This window comes from Acomys russatus, chromosome 17, assembly GCF_903995435.1.
Source record: "Acomys russatus chromosome 17, mAcoRus1.1, whole genome shotgun sequence".
In the NCBI taxonomy this organism is placed as follows: Eukaryota; Metazoa; Chordata; class Mammalia; order Rodentia; family Muridae; genus Acomys; species Acomys russatus.
The window spans coordinates 4,062,007-4,083,140 of NC_067153.1; positions in this window are offsets into that span (position 1 = coordinate 4,062,007).

Here is a 21,134-nt window from a genome sequence, read left to right on the forward strand (position 1 = left end):
AGGATTCCCCAACTCTCCACTTTCTTCCCCTGCTAAAAAGTATGCTTTCTGCTGGGTGTGGTGGCACATGCTTTTAATCCCAGCACTCAGGCGGCAGAGGCAGGCAGATTGCTGTGAATTCGAGGCCAGCCTGGTCTACAAAGCAAGTCCAGGACAGCCGAGGCTACACAGAGAAACCCTGTCTCAAAACACACACACACAAAAGTACGCCAACTCAAAGTGACAGTTCCTTTCTGTGCTGTCACATCTTTTTGACATCATGTTGCACTTCTATGGTCTTACTGCAGCTTATATCCCACATGACTTAATGTTCTCTGAAATATGGGTCGTGACCCACGAGTGAGCTTTGGAACCACTTTAGTGGGTCACGACCTGAATTTTTAAAAATGAAATAGAATAGCAGATAATACCTTGGGATGTGTTGCACACACATTCTAGATTACACAAAGAGTAAACATTTCTTAATTTGATTTATGGTTAAAAAAAAATCAATATAGTGATGATGCTCTCAGCATTTATAAAACAAAAAGACTAGGTGCACCTAGTCAAAGTGACAAAGAATTTATGTGACAAGAGGTAAGTCTGGAGACAGAGCAGTCCTAGTTAGCTTTGGCTTGCTGGCCACTTGGCAGCATCAAGGACCTAGATTTCTGCTCTTTTTGACTTTCTTCTCCTTTGCAAACTGGCTGCAAAAGCTCCCTGCATCGCAGCATCAAGATGCGAGGCAGAAGACAAAGCTGAGATTAAATCTTTGGTTTTCTCTCTCTCTCTCTCTCTTTTAAAAACCAGCTCTACCTACGCCAGCTCTCTTTCCACTGCTCTTCAAAATAGACAACTGAAATAAAATGAACAATGGCTCTTTCCAGAAGGCGCAAGGAAAGCCAAAATTAGTAGATGAAAACAAGGGTGGCTCTCACAAACACCTGTCTGGTTTTATTGGTCAGGAAAGAGAGAGAGAGAGATGACCTGGGAGGAGGCAACCAAAGCATGTATGGGCCGAGCACAGACAGACGCACGGCCAGGCTCAGGTCACTTTCTCTCTGCACTCTGCAATGCTTTCTGCGAAGCAAGCCAAGCCACGCACCTCAATTTCCAGTGATCAAGTTAAACCAGTCACTTTTCCTCAAAGTATAAATAAATATTCATGGGGTGCAGATATCAAATATCCAGTTCTGTTTGCAGGAGGCAGCACACAGAGCTCGGGACACACCGCTAGGTCATTCCCAGAGCGGCATTTCTTCCTTTTCTAGGGCGCTATTAAATGCGACATGCCAGAGGAGCACTGTTGGACACAGGAATGCTATTTCCGTAAGAAAATGCATATTTGTCACAATGCAGATGGCATCTCTGAGGTCCACAGATGGGACTGGAGCTCTGGGGAGGAGAGGCGAACAGGAACTGTGGGTGTGGCGAGACATGACATCATCCCGGAGAGGGCTTTCTCTAGAACAGTGGCAAGGCTCCTGCTGGATCATCCCAGGGCCAGTTATTGCCTTGTCAGATGGACAAAGGTCCCTGCAATTAAGTCCTGTTCCACCACTTGCATTGATACCATTCTGCTTGTGTCGCCATTTGAGGCCAGACAAGAAAACATGAATACCTATTTGCCAGAGCCACAGTGGAGAGGAGCCAGTGCTGCTGTAAAAGGTAATGCTGCTGTTGGTCCTCTCTCAACGGCACAAATGTAAGTGAGGTGTGCAGACTTGTGTGCTTACACACACACACACACACACACACACACACACACACACACACACACACAGAATCTCAATCAGAGAATATATGTTCTGGACTTAGAACTGAAGCAAATCTTCATTCCTGAAATAATTGGAGGTCTGTATGTGCTCTGGCTACAAACACAAGATGAAACTATGTGGGAGAGAAGCATCTGAGTCCTCCAAAGGTGGCCCTAGCATCCCTCAGGAGAAACACAAATCTGCTGTCATCTGCCAGGCTGCACCCAGTCCAGGAAGGTAGCAGCCATGGAGGTGTCTGGCTTCCTTCTTCGGTTAACTTTTAACTTCTCTGGTCACCTGTTACCAGCCTGCAGGGGATCCGCCTTAGCCAGCAGGGTGGAGCTTACCCTAGGTCCAGATATAGGAAGGCCCTTGTCAACACATTCCCTGGGCGGCTAAGACCACTGCCATTGTGGGAGGCCCTCAGGAAGGACGAAGTCACAAGGGCACCACTGTCCTGAGAGAGGCTTCTTGTTAGCACCACACTGGACTTGAGCCTCATCAGTGTTTAAGATGCAGGAGTCGGGGCTGGGGAGGTGAGATGGGGGTGTAGTGGTGGGTGGAACAGAGCCCTTTAACAAATGCCTTAGAGGACTTGGGCAGAGAATGGGCAGGGCTTAGCCTCTCTACAGCACAGCCAGCAATCAATAAGAGCCAATGCTTGCGAAGCGCTTGCCGAGTGCACAGCTGAGAGCGAGCTTCCATGCGTTTAGAGTCCACACCTGAGAGGCAAGTGGTGCTTCTGTTACTATTTATAGATGAAGAACTAAGCCTTGGTGCCAGCGTGATGGCTCAAAGAGTAAAGGTAGTTGCTGCCAAACTTGATAACCTGAGTGGGATGCGCTGGGACCTACATCCTGGGGAAAAAAAAAAACTGACTTCCCCAAGTTGTCCTCTGACCTCTACACACACACACAGAAACACACACACACACATACACACAGAGAAACACACACACAGGCACAGCCACACAGACACAAACATAAGACACACAGAGACACACACACACAGACATACAGACATAGACACACACAGACCGACATATACAGACACAAACACACATAGACACACACACAGAGACACAAACACAGACAGCAATACACACAATGACACATATACACAGACACAAATACACACAGAAAGACACATATGCACACAAAAACACATACACACACACTTAGACACACAGATGTAGAAACACAGAGAGACACAGGCGCGTGCGCACACACACACACACACACACACACACACACACACACACCAGAATTCATGTTTTTAAGAAAGTAAGCTGTAGGAAGAGAAGAGCCTTCTGCTGTTTGCAGCTGCCATGTTTTCCCTGCCTGCCTCTAATGCTCGCCCACCCACTCTCATTCTTGAGCCTTCAGCTCCATTGCTATGTAGCTTAGATCTTCAATGCCCCCTAAAGGTCTGCGTGCTAAAGGCTTGCTGCCCACCGTGGCTCTTTGGCTAGAGGAAGGCCTTCCTGTTGGTGTCTAGACATGAAGCATTTCCTGCACCGTGCACAGCCACCGTCGGTCTTTAGCCGCCTGGCAATGTGTCTCAGATTGCAGTCAAAATAAAGCTCTTCTCTGTGAGTGTGTGTTATCTAGTGACGAAAGCCGACTCTAACCCACATCCCCAACAGAGTTTTCCTTACCCATCCACCTAAATAGCCCACTGCAGCCCCCACCCCTCTGTAATGACCCCCAGCCCTCTGTAACAGCCCCCACCCCTCTGTAATGACCCCCAGCCCTCTGTAATGACCCCCAGCCCTCTGTAATGACCCCCAGCCCTCTGTAACGACCCCCAGCCCTCTGTAACGACCCCTAGCCCTCTGTAACGACCCCCAGCTCAGACATGTTCTACATAGAAGGTCTCAGAGTCTGTAGGTTTCTCTGCTATTCAGTGACTTGGTTGTGAGGACAAGGTCTCTTGTCTGCCCTGTGCACCTCTGCATGCAGCCATGAACGAGTACAGTTGACATGTGGCCGTGAACATGTCTCGTGTGGAAACAGTGCTTAGTCCCTTTATCCCCTCTCGCTGTTACTACGTCATACAGTCATCATGCTCAGTGGTGAAGAGCACTGACTGTTCTTCCAGAGGACCCGGGTTCAATTCCCAGCACCCACAATGGCAGCTCACACTGTCTGTGAGTCCACTTCCAGGGCATCCAGCACCCTCACAGACATACATGCAGGTAGAATACCAATGTACATAACATTTAAAAATGAAGTATTTAAAGTACCAACCAGTGCCAGGCACTGAGGAAAGGTCTGGAGAATTGAAGGAACAGCACATCGTCTCGAGGCTGGAAAACCTGCCTCTGAGATGGTAGCTGGGAGATGAAGTAGAATGACACAGCTTAAGGCAGAGAGCTCTGTGTAAGGTGACATGGCTACTGAACAGGGGACCTTGACCTGAGAGTAGACTCTGGACCATAGGGAACGGGGGAGGATGCAGGATCCTGTGGGAGACTTCACCCACCTTACCCAGCTGAGTCACAGGGCTGTGTTGGATCTGAGCAATTAGGAAGGCTGCTGCCCAGCTGACCGCAAGGCTAGCAGAAATGCTGGGGGGCAGTCTCCTGCCTGCGGTGCACTAGTGTGGCCAATCAGAGTGCCGTAAGTAGAGTGTGCCTTATGAAGGTGTCAACAGTGTGTGTGTGTGTGTGTGTGTGTGTGTGTGTGTGACACACGCGCCTTGTCCACAGTGCTAAGATTGACCCCAGGGTCTTGCTCATGATAGCAAGAATTCTACCATTGAGTTTCATCCTCAGCCCATGTTTCAGAATGCCCAGCAGGCACCTGGAGGGTCTGATAAGGTCATATGTTAGAAGATGTTCGGAGATTACAAGCCACATGCACCCTTGGCTACAGCTCTCTCCATTAGGAAACGATATTTAGGGCAAGAATGTGTCTATCTAAATATGAATTCTGTAGACAAGAATACACATGTGGCCAGCGAGATGGCTTCGTGCATAGAGGCACTTGTTACCAAGCGTTATGACCTGAGCTTAATCCCCAAACACCTGGGGTGGAGACCTACTCCCTTATAACTTGTCCCTTGTCCTCCACATCACATATGTCATGATGCTCCTTTGCCACAAATAAACAAATAAGTGCAGTTTAAAAATTTTTTAAAGAATGTATACAGCATGGGCTAAGAATGAAACTCAATGGTAGAGTTTTTGCTATCACGAGCAAGACCCTGGGGTCCATCTTAGCACTGCCAACTTCAGGGAAGCCTCCTTCGGGGCCACCAATTCCCCATTGCTCCTTTTATGTCAAAGGACTCCGTGTGTAAAGGTGCCATGCTCTGGAGTGCGGGCTTCTGAGCCTGCCTCTGGAGCTGATATGTATAGTTCAGCGATGGAGACCTTGTCTAGCAATGTGCAAGACCCTGGGTCTGAGCCCAGAACTGTGAAAGAAAAAAACAAACAAACAAAAAAACCCTTGCTGGGCACTCACTCACTACACCACATTGAGTAATTAAGATGGATTTCTGTTTATTTTATAGCATATTTATTTCATAGGTGTGCTTAGTTTATAGTATGTTTACTTTATAGCTATGTTTATTTTATAGGATGTTTTGTCTGCATTTATGTATGTGCACTGTGCACATGCAGTGCCAACGGAAGCCAAGAGATGGCATCAGAATTAGTTATAGACTGTTGAGAGCTGCCATATAGGTGCTTAGAATCCAACCCAGGTCTTCTCAAAGAGTGCAAGTGCTCTTAACCGCTGAGTTGTTTCTCCAGCCCCACATTGAGTAATTAAATAAGGTATTTATTTCTAGCACCATTACAGCTGTATCGTGGCTGCTAAAAGAAAGACCTTTAAGCGGAGAGAGATGAGTTGGATGGGTTAAGAATTGATTTCTCTCTGTGTAGACGTCCAACCAGGCCTTGCAGCTGTGCAGTAGAGCTCACCAGTCCCTTGTTGCTTCTACTTCATCACTTGGCCAGCTAGCTCCAGGCGAGGGTGGGCACGGGACCTTCCACAGAGTCCAAGGTGGCCCTTCAATCATGGCGTCCATGAGATTGTCTGGCATCACAGGACCTGGTCCTCTCTGTGCAGCTCTCTCTTCCTCTGGACGTCAGTCTCATTTGTACTCCCCCCCCCTTTTTTTTTTTTTGTATTTTCAAGACAGGGTCTCTCTGTGTAGCTTTGGCTGTCCTGGAGTTGCTTTGTAGACCAGGCTGGCCTCGAACTCACAACAATCTGCCTGCCTCTGCTGGGATTTAAGGCATGCACCACCACGCTCGGCCTCATTTGTATTCTTAGAGCAGCCTGTCAGAACGTGGTCAGCTTCTTACTTCACGTCCTCTCAGCTTTGTGGTCTGCGTTTGCTCTTTCAGAGTGAGAGGAAGTTCCACATTCAGCTTCCAACAGCCTGTACCAACCCAGAGCCCACCCTAGGATGAACCCCGTCTCCCATCCCAGCAGCTGCGTGGCTGAGGGTTGAAGAGGGGGAGTCCCAGTGAGTTACCCATACTGTTCTCTAGGAAAACGGCGGCTAGATGAAAGATGGTGAATTAATCATCTTCTTTTTCTGTCAATTTAGACTGAAGATACCTTTATTTTGGCTCATGATGTTGGAGGCTTCAGTGTTTGGAAAAGAGGCCCATTATTTTTGGTCAGTGTAGCAAGATGGTGAGAGCACATGCCGGGGGGGGGGGGCGTGGAGTGACAGAAGATTGCCAGGATCCTAATTCCAAGCTCCCAATGACCTAACTTCCTTTAACTAGGTTGGTCCACCTCTTAACAGTTACACTGCCTCTCAATGGCACCGGTCTAAAGACCACATCTTTAACTTCTGGGTTTTGGGGAGACATTTATCCAAGCCTTGGAAAAGCCACAGTCCTGTATTCAATCAATTATATGTGTTTTTAGAAATATATGATCCAGAGCAGCAATCTCTAAACTCACTGCCAGAAACTCATCTTCTGAGTTCCAGCACTGCATTTATTTCCGTGTGAGTACCACTCATGAGCTAATCTACCAATTCAGTAGTAAAAACTACTAGCCGCGTCCTATGGTCTCTTCTTTCCTAGTTCCTCAGTATAGCATTCCCCAATGGGCACAAGACATCCCAGAATAGACTACATCTTTCAGAAACCCCTGCAGTTAGTTGTGGCCGTACGACTCGGTGGTACCCAATAGAACGCCAACGTGGGACGCCATTTCAGGAAGTGTCCCAGTGGGAAGATGTGTGGTTGTTTCCTCCTTCTTCTGCTGCCCAGAATGTAATCATACTGTGTGGACCACAAGGGTCACCTTAGACAAGGAAGCAGAAGCCACATGTCAGAGCATCAAAGCGTACCAGCTCCAAGCTCACAACCAGGTCCCACTCAGATGACATAAACTCCCCTTACTTAAGTCATTGTTATCTTGTAGTCTCTTAATCTTACCCTAATCTGGTCTTACCTGACAGAATTGTGTATGTTTAATACGTATAAAAGGGGAGACAAAAAAATAAAATAAAATAATAAATAAATAAATAAAGGGAAGACATAAGCAAGGTATGCATCTATATATCTGTATAAAACATATAAATTATGTACAGAAAATGTCAGAAATTCCATTACACTTTGCACTCCACTGGACAGTCTCACACACCTCTGGGACATGAGGTTGCATCTGCCCTCGTCCACTTTAGGGATCCTTCATCTCCTGACTTTTGTTCTGTGAGTCCTGTAAACCTAGTTACATCTGGGAAGTTATTTGTCTCTCTTCCTCTGGATATGCTTTGCTTTGGGGGCAGGGACCCTAGAGAACGCTCTCTGGGTCACCTAGCACAGCCAGGGCAGGATTCTTCCCAGGCCGAGGCTTGGCTCCTGGTCTGTGTTCGTCTCTAGCCTCTGCTGTTGCCAAGGAGAGTCTGGTGGAGTTGGTAAGACACGGTGTGGTCTGAGCTCACAGGAGTGGGCAATCTGTAGCTGTCAGAGCACAGATGTGATGAGGAGCCCGCGCCAAGGCTGCTGTGAGTGCACCCACTCACCAACTTCTTCCCGCAGCAGGCAGGCATGTGACTATGCCCTAACTGGTCACAAGACCATAAGAAAGGAGAGAAGGGTGGAAAAAAAGCAGATCTTTCCCCCATGAGAGATCTCCCCCAGGCATGGCCCCTTCTGTTGACCCACCCGCTCCTCTCTAGAGAAGACCGAAGTGGAACCAATACCAAAATTCTGAGGCTGAGCGTCCATAGCCCCCACCGCACGCACGCACGCACGCACGCACGCACGCATACTCAGCCTGTGCTTAGGAAAGCAAGGCCCGACCTGGTCCTTTCAGCATCTGGACAAGTCCATACCTCCTCTCCTCCCCGGGGAAGCATCGTGTCCGGCTGAATCAAAGCTTCCAAACACCCTGACTCACGCCAGCCTTGGCGTTTAGAGAAGAGGTTCTTCAAATGCGGTAGGCTGCGTGCTCCCCCACCCCTACTCAGCTACTTAATTATAGCACCATGTAGGGCAGAGAGGATGAGGAAGGAAGAGGCTAGAAGGAGAAAGTAGAGGAGGCCCTCGAGGGACAGGGACGTTTGGGATGACCTCACTGCGAAAGCAGTGGTGGCTTAGCGGTTAACCCCTAGGTTGGGCAGGGGTAAATGGGGCAGGCCATGGAGCTTGGCTAAGGAAAACGATGCAGCGAGGCAGAGAGGCCTCCATTTCAGTTGCATCTGTTCTCCTACACACCTAAGTAGCCAGGCTACCATGTGATTCTTCGGTAACTATGGTAACAAGCCCCGTTTCATGGACCGAGTGATGAGAAATCACACAGAAAGATCCCAGTGCTGGGCTCGGTGACATGCCCAAGAGCAGCTCCCCTCCACTCGGTCTGTCCTCGGGGGCTGCAGGGGCACCCGTTGGCAATAAGATAACTGAGTTGCTCTCTTCTGAGCTGGAGACCTCGGGCTCTCCTTGTTCCCCTGGTACTTGCCTCCCTTATTTTGGAACAGTCCCTGAAGATAAGAGACAAAAATAACACTCTCCCAAGGAGAAAGCACACGCTGTGCTTTCAGAGATGGGGCTCTGCAGCGCAGTGCCCACTCCAGCGACTCACGCTGCAGCGCCGGGTGTCAACGTTTCTGACCTCTGCCAGGAGAAGCTGCAGAGGCTGTGCTGGCATTGAGTAGGCGCATGAAGCCAGTGGCAGGCTCCGCAGCTCCTGCTCACGGGCACAGGCAGAGGAAATAGCTGTAAATGAAGGAAGGCCATAGCTATAATATGGTGAAAGGCAGGTTAGAGGATGCAGCATGCAGCAGCCAGTGACTGTTCCCGAGAACTATGCATGTGACAATCTGTATCTATGCATGTGGCAGTCTGTATCTATGCATGTGACAGTCTGTATCTATGCATGTGGCAGTCTGTATCTATGCATGTGACAGTCTGAGTGGCACCTTCGCCACTAGTCTTGGGGAGACAAACTTTTCAGCAGGATGCCGTGGCTGACTCAGCTGCATCTGACCTTGAATGAGTCAGTCTCTTCAGGTGTCAATTTCTCCATCTTTGAAGAGGCGGAGTAATCATTGTGTGTAGCCTTCCTGCGCTTTGGCTACAATCATGCTTATAACATGGAAATGTACAAAGTACTAATCCCACAAGAAAATCCTTCAGAAACACATCATTTAAGGCCTTCCTCCTCTTCTCTTCCCTGGTCCTTCTTCCTGCCTCTCTCCTTCCAGCCTCTCTCCTTCCTCCCCTCCTACAGTTCCCTTCCTCTTTCTCTCCCACCTTTCCTCCCTCCTCCTCTCATTCCCTGTCTGCTTTTCCTTTCCTCCTCCTTCCTGTTCATCTCAGAGGACTCAGCAAGCTGGATTGAGTAAGTGTGAACCCACAGATGTACTGTAATGTGGCTTCAGCTGGCATGTAATATATGCAGAGAAATTTTCATTCTAATCCCAACAATGCCCCATTAGGGCTATAATGTCCATTTTATTTCAGACAGGGCTCAAAGCAGCCTGGTCAATGGCAGAGTCAGGACTTAGTCCTGGCCACTGTTTCCCCAATCCAGGCTCTTGGGGGAAGCTCTGTCAAAGCAGAGCATCCTCTGTGCCATTGGAGTGACCTTGCCAGGAGTTTCCCAGGGGCTCACAGAATGCCATGCAGCATTTGTGCATGTGCCTGCTGCCTGCTTCTTTGTTTGAGGGTACCCACTGTCTCATGCTAACACGACCATCTCTTCGGGTCCATATGGTTCAGCATGGTTTCAGCAGTGACAATAGAGGCATGACTAGGGAATACACAAAGCCGGGGAAGCAGGACTGTGTGACACTGCCGTGGAGGTGGAGGAGCAGAAGCAACAGTGAAAAAGCTGTGGCCTGGGTTCCTCAGCTCACATGGTCTGATCAGGCTGCAGTGCTCCCGTTTGCTGTTCCAGAGCCAAGTCAACTCTGAGTGCTCACCACATCAAAGGGGCTTGTTTATCCTTTGTCTTCTAGTTCATCGGGCTAGTGGGGTCCCTGGCAGGTCAAAGGGTGGTCGGCTTTCATCTTCCCCTGGTGCTGAGGATTGCCTGCACCTCACACCTTCAGAGAGGAGGACGCCCAGACAGTCCTGGCCTGGGGCTATCCCACGGCTGCTAGCAGAGTCCCTTTCCTTACTATCCCACAGACAACCTTCACCACTCTCCCCTCCATCATAGAGCTGAGATTCTGGCTGGTGGTCAGACTCAGTGCAGTCTCCAGTGCTGTGAGGAGAATGTGCATATTACAGTATGTGTGCAGCACTCGAAGACAGAGCTGCAGAGCGGCATGCACTTAGCAGCTGGAAATGGGCTAGTCAGTGCATTCGGAGATGGCCCCTTCCGGCTACAGTATGGTGAGCAAAGTCTGACTGAGTGGCAGGGTGTTGCCCAGCAGCCCAGCCTCCATTCTGCCTCTAGATGAGAAAGGAAGGCAATGGATGTCAAATACCAGAAAAACAAACAAGCAAAATCATGTTTGCAAATAAAGGATGGAAGAGCACAGAAATTGTTAATTTAACATTATGTTATGCGTACCAGCCACGTGCAAAGGTGTAGCTGAACTGTGTAGCTCTGGAACCGGTGACTTCTGGGCCCTGGGACACTCCTCTGATGACCAGGGGCTCACGTGACACTCCTCTGATGACCAGAGGCTCACGTGACACTCCTCTGATGACCAGCAGCCCCAGCAAGTATGAATCAGAGTACAAGGAACTGTCTGGGCTGAAGTCATCAGCCTGTGACCTGACCACATGGAGAGAATGTGGGGGTGAGAAGAACAGTGGGGTGAGGTAACCCAGGAAAGCAAGGACATGTAATCCCAGAAGAAGCAAATGCTTTACTGCTGAGATGGAACCAATACAGTGAAGATGTTTAACCAAAGCCAAGGTAATTAGGGGTGAACAGTGACCAACAGAAGATCTCGCGTGAAAATGAGGGTGGTTGCACTTGCTCTTGACAAGTTGATGGTTGGTGACCTTCAGGGCAGTGTCACTGTGACAGTAAGACACAGCCAGGCTCTGGGGCTGCAGAGCACGTGAAAAGGGAGGCGGTAAAGCTTGGGGGCTCTCGACAAGAGATGGGCGAAACCAGATAACAGTACGCAGAGAAGAAGGAAATGGCCCCAGCCAAGATTAGCCCCGCTCCAGAGGCCTGAGCTAAAACTTGCTGCCCCATGTTTGGAAGGAATCAGGGTTGTGACATAAAGAAACCCCAAATGCACAGTGTTTTTCTTATTGTTGTGAGCGAGCAAGCACCTGCCGAGGTGGTCCACAGCTTGGCTCACAGTTTCAGGGAACATAGTCCACCACAGTGGGGAAAGGCCGGTGGACAGTCAGCCTAGGGTGGCAGGAGATTGTAGTGAAAGTCTCTTCACATCCTGACAGAAAGTGACTGGGAGCAGGGCCAGGCTATCAGCCACAAAGGCCTAAATCTGGTCACTTGCTCTGCTGGACACCCCACAGCCTCTCAGACCACCATCACCACCACCATCACCAGCTGGGGACCAGGAATTCCAGCACTCAACACTGGTGGCCATTTAAGCCATGCCAGCACTTTTCCAGAATGGCAGACACATCTTGGTGCTGTTATGACTAGGGGGCTGAGGGGAATTTTGCAGTTTGAAAAAGTATATTGGTTGGTAGAAAGCAGTGTCTATTTTGTCTCTTCCATCTACTGCCTCTCGGCTGCTTCCCAGTGGCCTCTCGATGTCCTCCTATGGTGCATCATTTCTTCTTGGCTTGCAAGGCCTATGGGGCAAAGACAGTCTCCACCAAAGAACTTAAGGCCTTTGTTATAGAGACTAAGAGTTTGGACTCTGACAGAGAGCAGGGTCAGACTACTTCTAAACCACCTTGAGTGGCCACTTAACCTCACTAAATTTAGGTTCCTCCTCTAAAACGTGAGAGAAAAGAGGGAATTTGCCCCACCACACACAGTAAATAATGATAACAGGCATAGATCTCCAGGTCAGAGCCTGCCACACGCCAAGTGCTCAGTGAGAAGGAAAGCACTGCCAATGTGCTAATATCTGGAACACTCCTGGAAACACAGGAAAGCCTGAGACACTCATGACTTCCTCCCTCCCCTGGGGAGGAGAATGCCAGGACCTGGCTTGTCCTCTGGACACAGCCCTGGCTGGCAGATGGCAGTTAGAGGGTCTGGCTCTGCAGTTAGAGGGTTTGGCTCTCCTGGCTTGGAATTTGCTTAGTGGGGGGGGGGGGGACGTGGACCACTGAACAGATGTGAAGCTTCATTCTCAGATGAGGCACAAAGCAGCAGCATCCTCAGTTCAGATCGGAGCACACAGGAACCCTGGGGACAGTTGCGTTTTAAAAATAAAGTAAAACCGGGCGTGGTGGCGCACACCTTTAATCCCAGCACTCGGGAGGCAGAGGCAGGTAGACCATTGTGAGTTTGAGGCCAGCCTGGTCTACAATGCGAGTCCTGGACAGCCAAGGCTACACAGAGAAACCCTGTCTCAAAAACCAAAAAGAAAAGAAGAAGAAGAAGAAAAAGAACAGAGTAAATACCTCTGGCTTACTGAGGGCAGGGAAAACAAGCCGCATCATTTTAAAAATTGGTTAACTTGAACACAACTGAAAATCAGGATGGAGTTGGGGGTGGAGGAACATGCTTCTGCAGGAACAAAATGCCTTCTCCTGCACAGAATGTGATTTTCAGGGAAATGACTGTGCTCTGCTCCCCGGGCCTGAGAGGAGGTGGTGATGACCACTCCTGACTGTGGCAAGAAGGAAGCGCTCCCTGGGCCTAGCTTCCAGAATCCCCAGGCTAGCCAAGCCAGCATGCCTCCCACATCTGCAGCCTTGTCCCCAGCTAGCCAACGTGAGGTGCATGTGGGTGGCTGGCCTGTTCCCACAATAGGGGCACAGCCCACATCCTGCTTTGTTGTCTCCCTGCGCTCTCGGTGTCACTGTTGCTTCCAGGCGCTTCTCATAGCCTCTCTCAGAGCTGGAAGTGCAGTTGGGTTACCAGCAATCCTTGCTTTGCCATCTGAAAGGCTGACCACGGCCTTCCTCCTCTTCCCTCCAACTGTACGCTCTTCTTCATTTTCTATATCATCTTCAGATATGGAGAGCCTTTAATAATTCATTTTCCCCCTTTATTCACAAATCTGTGTTACCACAACAAACAATCAACTCACCCGCGGCGCCCTCCTCAGGTAGGGTTCTTCCTCCTCTTCCCGTGGCAGGCTGCCAACTGTCTTCCTGTCAGTTTTCTCCTTAGCTGGGCAGAGTTCGTTCTGGGTGTGGCCATGTGACTAAAGTTCCCACCAGGGTGACAAGAAATGAAGCCATGGGCTTATGCCCTCCCCAAGAGCGAGCAGTGGTGTGCCTGTGTTTCGCCCTTTCTTCTGACCGGGGACAGGGTGAGGACTGGAGCCGGTGGACATGTGGGCGGAAGCCTTGTGCTGAGGACAGAGCAAGTGAGCTTGGACCAGCTGCCTACCTTAACTGTAGAGAGAAGATGAACTGCTGCCGGGCTACAGAGTGGTGGTGCAGACCTGTGGTCCCAGCTACAAGAGACACTGGGGCTGGAGCACTGTGGATTTGAGATCAGCATGGCAGCGAAGTAACAAATAGGTTTTGAATGTTCAAAAGTAGTAAAAGGGGCCTGTGGGAGGGGCTTAGCAGGTAACGGCGCTTGCTGGCTGTTCTGCCAACCTGAGTTTGATACCCCAAACTCATGTGATAGAGGAAACCAAGTCCCATAAATTGTCCTTTGACCTCCACAGGCATAGCATGGCAGGCATGCGTGCACACATACAAACTCACAAATGAAGTGGGATTTTTTTTTTCTTTTTTAAATAGGCAAAATGGAAGATCAGACTGTCTCAACACAATGTTTCCTGTGTGCAGGCCTGTAATTCCATCACTTGAGAAATAGAGACAGGGGTGGGGAGTGGCGGGGGGACGCGGGTGAGAGGTGGGTATCAGAAATTCAAGGCCAGCCTCAGCTACATGAAGGCCCCGCCTCACAAACTAAAGCAAAGCTCCGTATTCTGAACTTTATCATCGTCTCTAAGGCTGCACCTCATCTCCTCTAAGGACTACCCCAAGCATTCTGCAAGTATCTTCCCAGCCAGACTGAGCCTCTCCACCTGTGGACTCTCCCGAGCCCTGCAGTCACCCACGACCTGCCTTGCTCTGTGGTGCTCAGCCATCTGTGTGTATGTCTTGTCTGTACTTGGCAGCACAAGGACCAAACCTTACTTGCTGTTTCATTTTACACAGTGCAGATGTAACAGTGGATCCTCAGTAAATGAGCTAAACAAATTAATGGATGATTCCTCATTTTGTCTGTATACATGCTAAGTTATGGTAAACTGAGGGCTAGTCACAGGTGGTCACATAGCTATTCAAAGATGGCCAGATTAGAGATCAGAGATGGGGAGGCAGCTCTGATGTGTAGCTCTGGCCTAGCTTGTGAGATAAGAAATCACTTGGAGGCTACAGGCTGAGAGGTCAAGCTGGTGGGTTTCTGTGCTTTTCCCCCTGTTCAAAGTGCATTTGCATCAACAGCCCTGAAGAGACCTTGTCAATATGCATGTCACACCTCTGGAGGGCATATAGGGGGAGAAAAAAAAAAAAAAAGCAAGCAATTCAATCCAGGAACCAAAAAGATGGATGGAAATTAAATATTAACTGAAAATTTCTGATCATCAGTCCAAAAGTAGTCACTACCTTAGTTAAAGATTGCATTTAAAAGAAAAGGGTTAAGAGCCAGGCATGGTGGCACACACTTGTAATTCCAGCACTCAGGGAGGCATCCTGGTCTACAAAGAGTGTCCAGGACATCCAAGGCTACACAGAGAAACTCTGCCTTAAAAAATAGCAAAAACAAAAACAAAAACAAACAAACAAAAACCCCAAACAAACAAACAAACAAACAAACAAAAAAACAAAACAAAAAACAAAACAAACCCAACCAACTAAACAGGAAAAAGGATTAAGGATTTTATTTGACTGGAAGCCTACCATGAGTAGAAAATAAGATGCAATGGCTCAAAATCTCTAGACCCATTCTGGGCTGGACAAATCTATCCACCAGCTATTTACATGGCACCTGGTTGGTGCTGGGTGTTGTGTGGGAGACAGAAATCAAAGTGCGGCCCCACTCTCAGGCAGCCTCCACAGACATGACAGAAGCTCTGCCCATGGCACACAGCAGTGAGCATTTGATGCTGTGAGACCTAAATCATGCTGGATGGCGGTGGCACGCACCTTTAATGCTGGCACTCAGGAGGCCGAGACAGGTGGATCTCTGCGTCTGAGGCCAGCCTGCCCTACAGAATGTGTTGTAGGACAGCCAGGGCTGCACAAAGAAACCTTATCTGGAAAAACAAACAAACAAAAGAGCTAAGTCCTAAGGAAGCCTGGCAGCTCAGACCACCTGGGTCTGGCTAGAGAGCAGCTGTGGAGAGGGGCGAGGCTGTGGAAGCTGGGCAGAGCGGTGTGGAGTCAGTCTGTACAGTCCCAGTGCTGGCTGGATGCTGCAGTGCCTGTGAGAGGAAGCAGCACAGAACAGCCATGCTCTGGCCAGGGTGGAGTGACGAGCGGCCCCTCAGGTGGCTCTCTAGAGGTCGATGGCCTTGTTCAATATCACTTTTTTTTTTTTTTAAGTGAGAAACTGAAACTAATGGTAAACGATTCAGCTAAACTTTCCAGGGTGGTGGGGAACAGCAGCGCTAGAATCTAGGCTGATGTCAAGAAGCCCAGAGGTGAGATAAACCAAGGATGACAACTTCCTATCCCTGCTGGAGTGAGGACAGTGGCCCAGAGGGTTGACTTGGTGCAAAAACAGCCGGAGAGGCAAGTAGAAGACACAGTGCTGGGCCAGCTGGGCAGGCTGTGGGCTGAAGGGAAGGAGACTGACATAAGAGGACCAACCTGGACTACAACAGTGAGTTTGAAGCAAGCCTCGGTTACACAGTATCACAAAGAGGAGAAGGAGGAGGAGGAGAAGGAGGAGGAGGAGAAGGAGGAGAAAAAGAAAAAGAAAAAAAAGAAAGAAAAAAATTTGGGGTGACTTTACATATCTGGGGGGGTCTCTGTTGCTACAATGTCACACTACCTCCTAATTAGCTTTAGCAGGACACTAGTGGACTAGAAGCGTTGGGAAGAGAAGAGCCAGGCAATTTGGGGCAGTGAGTCAATTGAGCATAAGTTTAGGAGTTGGAGTCACACAAACCTGGGGTCTGAGCTGTGTGGACAAATTCATACACATGCGCCCGCCCGCGCGCGCACACACACACACACACACACACACACACACACACACACACACACACACAGAGGGCTGGACTCCAAAAATCTCCAGTAAACTTAAAATTCCTTGGATCTAAAAACGTGAGTTCTGTGCACAGTGGGAAGAGGTGGGGAGGAGAGGGTCGTGTTATCTGGAGTTGGCTCCTGTACTGTTGGGGATCAAATATGAACAGCAGGCCTGCGTCTGCCGCACCCCACGATGGCACGTGATGATGGAACAGAGCTGACATGCACACAAAAGCGCTCTCCTGTGTGGGCAGGAGTGGGAAACGGGCCCACTTAGCTGGTAGCACTAATTTTTAAAGAAAACCATATGAGCTAAGAGAACTGAGGATGAACGTGGGAGCCGTGAGTCAACTACATCAATTCACATTAGAAATGACACAGTTTCAAACTTTCTTAGATTTTGAAAAGCCAGAATTTGTCTTCCAAAGAGCTCATCTGGAACCACACCAAAAGGCCTTAGAAGGTTCACTTCATTCTCACTCCAGGACATTTTTGAAGTAAAGACCATGCATTTTGGTATTTTTAATATAAAATACATCTTCAGGCAGGCAGTGGTGGCGCATGACTGTAATCCCAGCACTCAGGGAGGCAGAGGCAGGTGGGTCCCTGTGAGTTTGAGGCAGCCTGGTCTACACAGTGAGTCCAGGACAGCCAAGGCTACACAGAGAAACCCTGTCTCAAAAAACCAAAACCAAACCAACCAACCAACCAAACAAACAAACAAATAAAATAAAAAACAAAACAAAACAAAAACATCTTCAAAGCAATCTTACAAGCTGGGAATCACACATGTAAAAACTGGCTATTATAAAATATAACAATATATTATAAGATACAAAAAATAAAATAAAAAACAAAAGCCAGTTGCTATCCCATAGATATTCTTTTTTTCCCTTTTCAAGTGTAGAATGTTGCTTGTAAACACCCAGAATTTCCGTTAGAAACAAAATAATGAGGTTTCTGAAAGGATATATATATACACACATACATGTGTACACACACACACACACACATATATGTATACATATATAATAGTTTTAATCTTTTTATTATTCTATGTATGTGTTTTGTCTGCATGCATGTTGGTATCATGTGCATGCCTGGTGCCTGTGGAAGCCAGAAGAGGGCATCAGGTAGTGACAGAAGGCTGTGAGCCACTGTGTGTATATGCTGGGATTTGAACTGGATCTTCAGGAGAGCAGGGCTCTTAACGGCTAGCTTTCCTCACTTAGGCCAGATTCAAAGTGACACTCCCAAGCCTCAGGTGGGAAAATGTTAAGTCAGCAGAAGGCTGGTGGATGCTTGCCTACCCTCCTGACCGCAGAGCAAAGCAGGAAACTGGCCAAGCCTGACTGCCGCTTAGGACTGTGGAAGCCAGTGCTGTGGGGGAAAGCCTCGGACTACAGGAAGGAAGCAAACACGCCGCACACTGTAGACAATTCCAAAGAACAAAAGCCTGGACCGATTTCAGTCCGTTCTCTGACACATTTAACCAGGCAAAGCACCGGTTTTCTTCTTCAGTCAGATGGGCGGGGCTGAGAAGAGATGCTAAGTGTGCAGCTCCTTGTCAGTCACGCGGCCTTGCGTTCTGCAGCAGTGGGTCCGTGAAGCAGCTCCTGGTGGGTCCTTAGACCCTGGGGAGGTAGGAAGGAGCTGGGTCCACTACACCGCTTTCTGCACAAAAGCTGAGAGTGGGATTCTGTGTGAAACGGCATTAAGGGAAGAAATCTGCTCGGCAGATCGCCCCAGCTATGCGCTCCCTGTTTCTTGGCACAGACCTCCCACTTGAACTAATTAAAGTTCCACACAGGTGGGAAAGAATGCTGACTTGAGATCCGCCATGTGGACACAGAGATGGAACCATTCGCTACCCGCCCCCACCCACCCCGCGCCGCCTCCTTCTTTCTGGTAACAGAAAGCAGCATTCTTTGTTTAAAAACGCAGAGCGAGGGAAGGGAATGTATGTGGGTTTACTCGAATGCTGGGAGAGTCTAGAAGGGTAAAGAGGAACGCCCAGGAGACAACGGGGGGGGGAGGGGGGGGGGGGGGGGACCCGCTCTGGTGATAGGTGACGCTTGCAATGACAGGAAAGCAGGCAGTGCGTACACGTAGAAAACAGGCTTCTCTTTTATTTAGCCTTGCAGCGCCCGCCCGCTCCCACCCTCGCCTTTCTGACCAGCTCTTCACCTACGGTCGCACCGGCTGGGCGTGCAATATGCTAATGAGGCCACCGGGAGTGAGCGGAACAGAAGCCGGTGCTCTGGGCCACCTAGCAGAGGAGAGCAGCCCAACAGCTTGAGGGAAGCAGAGAGCCAGACTTTCTGTGGGTGGAGCCACCTGAGGCCCGAAACTACACGTTAGATAAGGGAAAGAAAATTCCCTGCCTGTAATTCCCGGCAGGAAAATTCTGGAACGACTGCTCATTATGCCCCAGTATCTGTTCTTTCTCCCCCTCAACGGTGTTTTTACAGGATACCTTATAATGGCATTTGCTAGATTTCCTTGCTACGGGTGAGAGAGAGAGAGAGAGAGAGAGAGAGAGAGAGAGAGAGAGAGAGAGAGAGAGAGAGAGAGAGAGAGAGAGAGAGAGAGAGAGAGAGAGAGAGAGAGAACAGGGGAAGGGATCACATGGGTACTTCCTGCTTCCTCTGACGAGGAACCTCCCTTATTCCTCTTTCCTGGATGTAGCCGCTATGGGGCACCTGGACTCTGCCCATAAGATAAAGCAATCAGTCAGTACCGGGTCCTGACACCAGGGCCTGGAGTAGACCGGGGCTACCCGCCTGTTACCCTGTCACCTAAGGGAAGTCAGTTTCCATATTGTTTCCCAGTCTTAGGTCTTTGCTGCATGCAGCTGAACCTACAGTCTACAATGCAGACCTCCAGGGGCTCCGCAGATGGCTCAGAGGTTAGGGCGGTGCAGAGCTCAGGGGATCCGCAGATGGCTCAGAGGTTAGGGTGGTGCAGAGCTCAGGGGCTCCGCAGATGGCTCAGAGGTTAGGGCGGTGCAGAGCTCAGGGTTAGGAGCACTGTCTGTTCTCAGAGAACTCGGGCTCCACATCCCCAGCACCTGACCGGCTGCTCACAAATGTAGCTCCAGTCCAGGGGATCTGATGCCCTCTTCTGGCCGCCTTGGATACCAGACACCTATGTGGCACATGTACACACATGCAGGCAAAACAACCACACACATAAAGAACAAAACCCAAGTAGACTTTGAGTAAAAAAAAAATTTTTTTTCAAGCCAGGGTTTCTCTGTGTAGCCTTGGCTGTCCTGGATTCACTTTGTAAACCAGGCTGGTCTCGAACTCACAGCAATCCTCCTGCCTCTGTCTCCTACAGTGCTGGGACAACATGCGTATGCCACTGTGCCCGGCTGACCTTGAGTAAATTTTATGGTTAATAATTTATATTTGGAGAACAAATTTATCTTTGTCTACAACCAACTGCACTAGAAGCAATGAAAATGAATCAAGGCCCCATGCTAGGTCCTTTAAAAAAAAGCAAAAAATCAATATGATTAAATATTTATCTAATTAGTAGAGGTAAAATACTCCAATATTTCAAATAAAATAATATCTTATATTTAGACTAAAAGTTCCTTTTACACAGTCTTCAGCTACATCTACAGAAAGAGTTGGCTGTCTTTCTGGGCAGTTTGAAGCTGGTGAACTTGGCCATCGCAGTGTCAGAAGACAGAAGCTGTGTGTATGCGCAGTGGGCGGGGCCATAGCTCTAAATGGTCCAGATCAGAACCACATGACACTAAAGATGGAAAATCAGAGCTAAGGGGGTACTGAGAGACCAGCTAAGCCAATGCAGAGCATCTGTGCATTACTGCCCAGACCATGCGGAGAAGAAAGGTTTGGAAACAAATCCTAAGGACGCATCAGTAGTGGCTGGTCCACACTTCAGCGTGCACTCGTCCCTGGCCTGAGTCCAGCACCACTCTGCAAAAGGCTGCCCTGTTGAAATTCACTCCAGAAACAGAGGTTCACAGCTACCGCTTGAGTGTGCCTCAGAAGCAGGCAGAGGGAGGGCTCTGAGGAGGGCTGGCCTCATCGCTCCAATGTCAGCCGGCTTTGGAGAAGGCTGTTCAAGCAGCTGGGAATTTGCCTGAACAGTTATCAGCTGAGTCCACCTCCTTGCATCAGACCAGCCAGCACTGTGTGGAGTCACTTTGACGGACGTCAGCACCAACACCTGACTGGACAGGAATGGTCTGTTTTCCCTTCTTATACACACTGTTCTTTGTCTCCCCATCCATCCCAGACTGACCTGGAGCTACGGTTCCTTAGGCAGCCTCAAACTTGATCCTCTTGCCTCAGTTTCTGAGTGCTGCTAGAATGGCAGGAATATGCCAGCGTGCCCAATTACAAATTGCACGATTAAATTTTCAAAAAAAAAAATCCATTGAACTTCCATTTTTCAGTTGCCTTTCAGACCTATCATCTTCCATGACCTTTAAGGACATACAGGTATCCAGTTATATCCAAAAGCCTTTTCACGTGCTTTTGGGGCCTGGAGACATAAGCATGCTGTACACAGCTTATAGTGTTCCCCTTTAAGCACATTTGTCCCATCTTTTGTAATTTTGAGGGCGTCTTTGATGGAGAAGAGATAGAGAGGATCACTTGTTCATG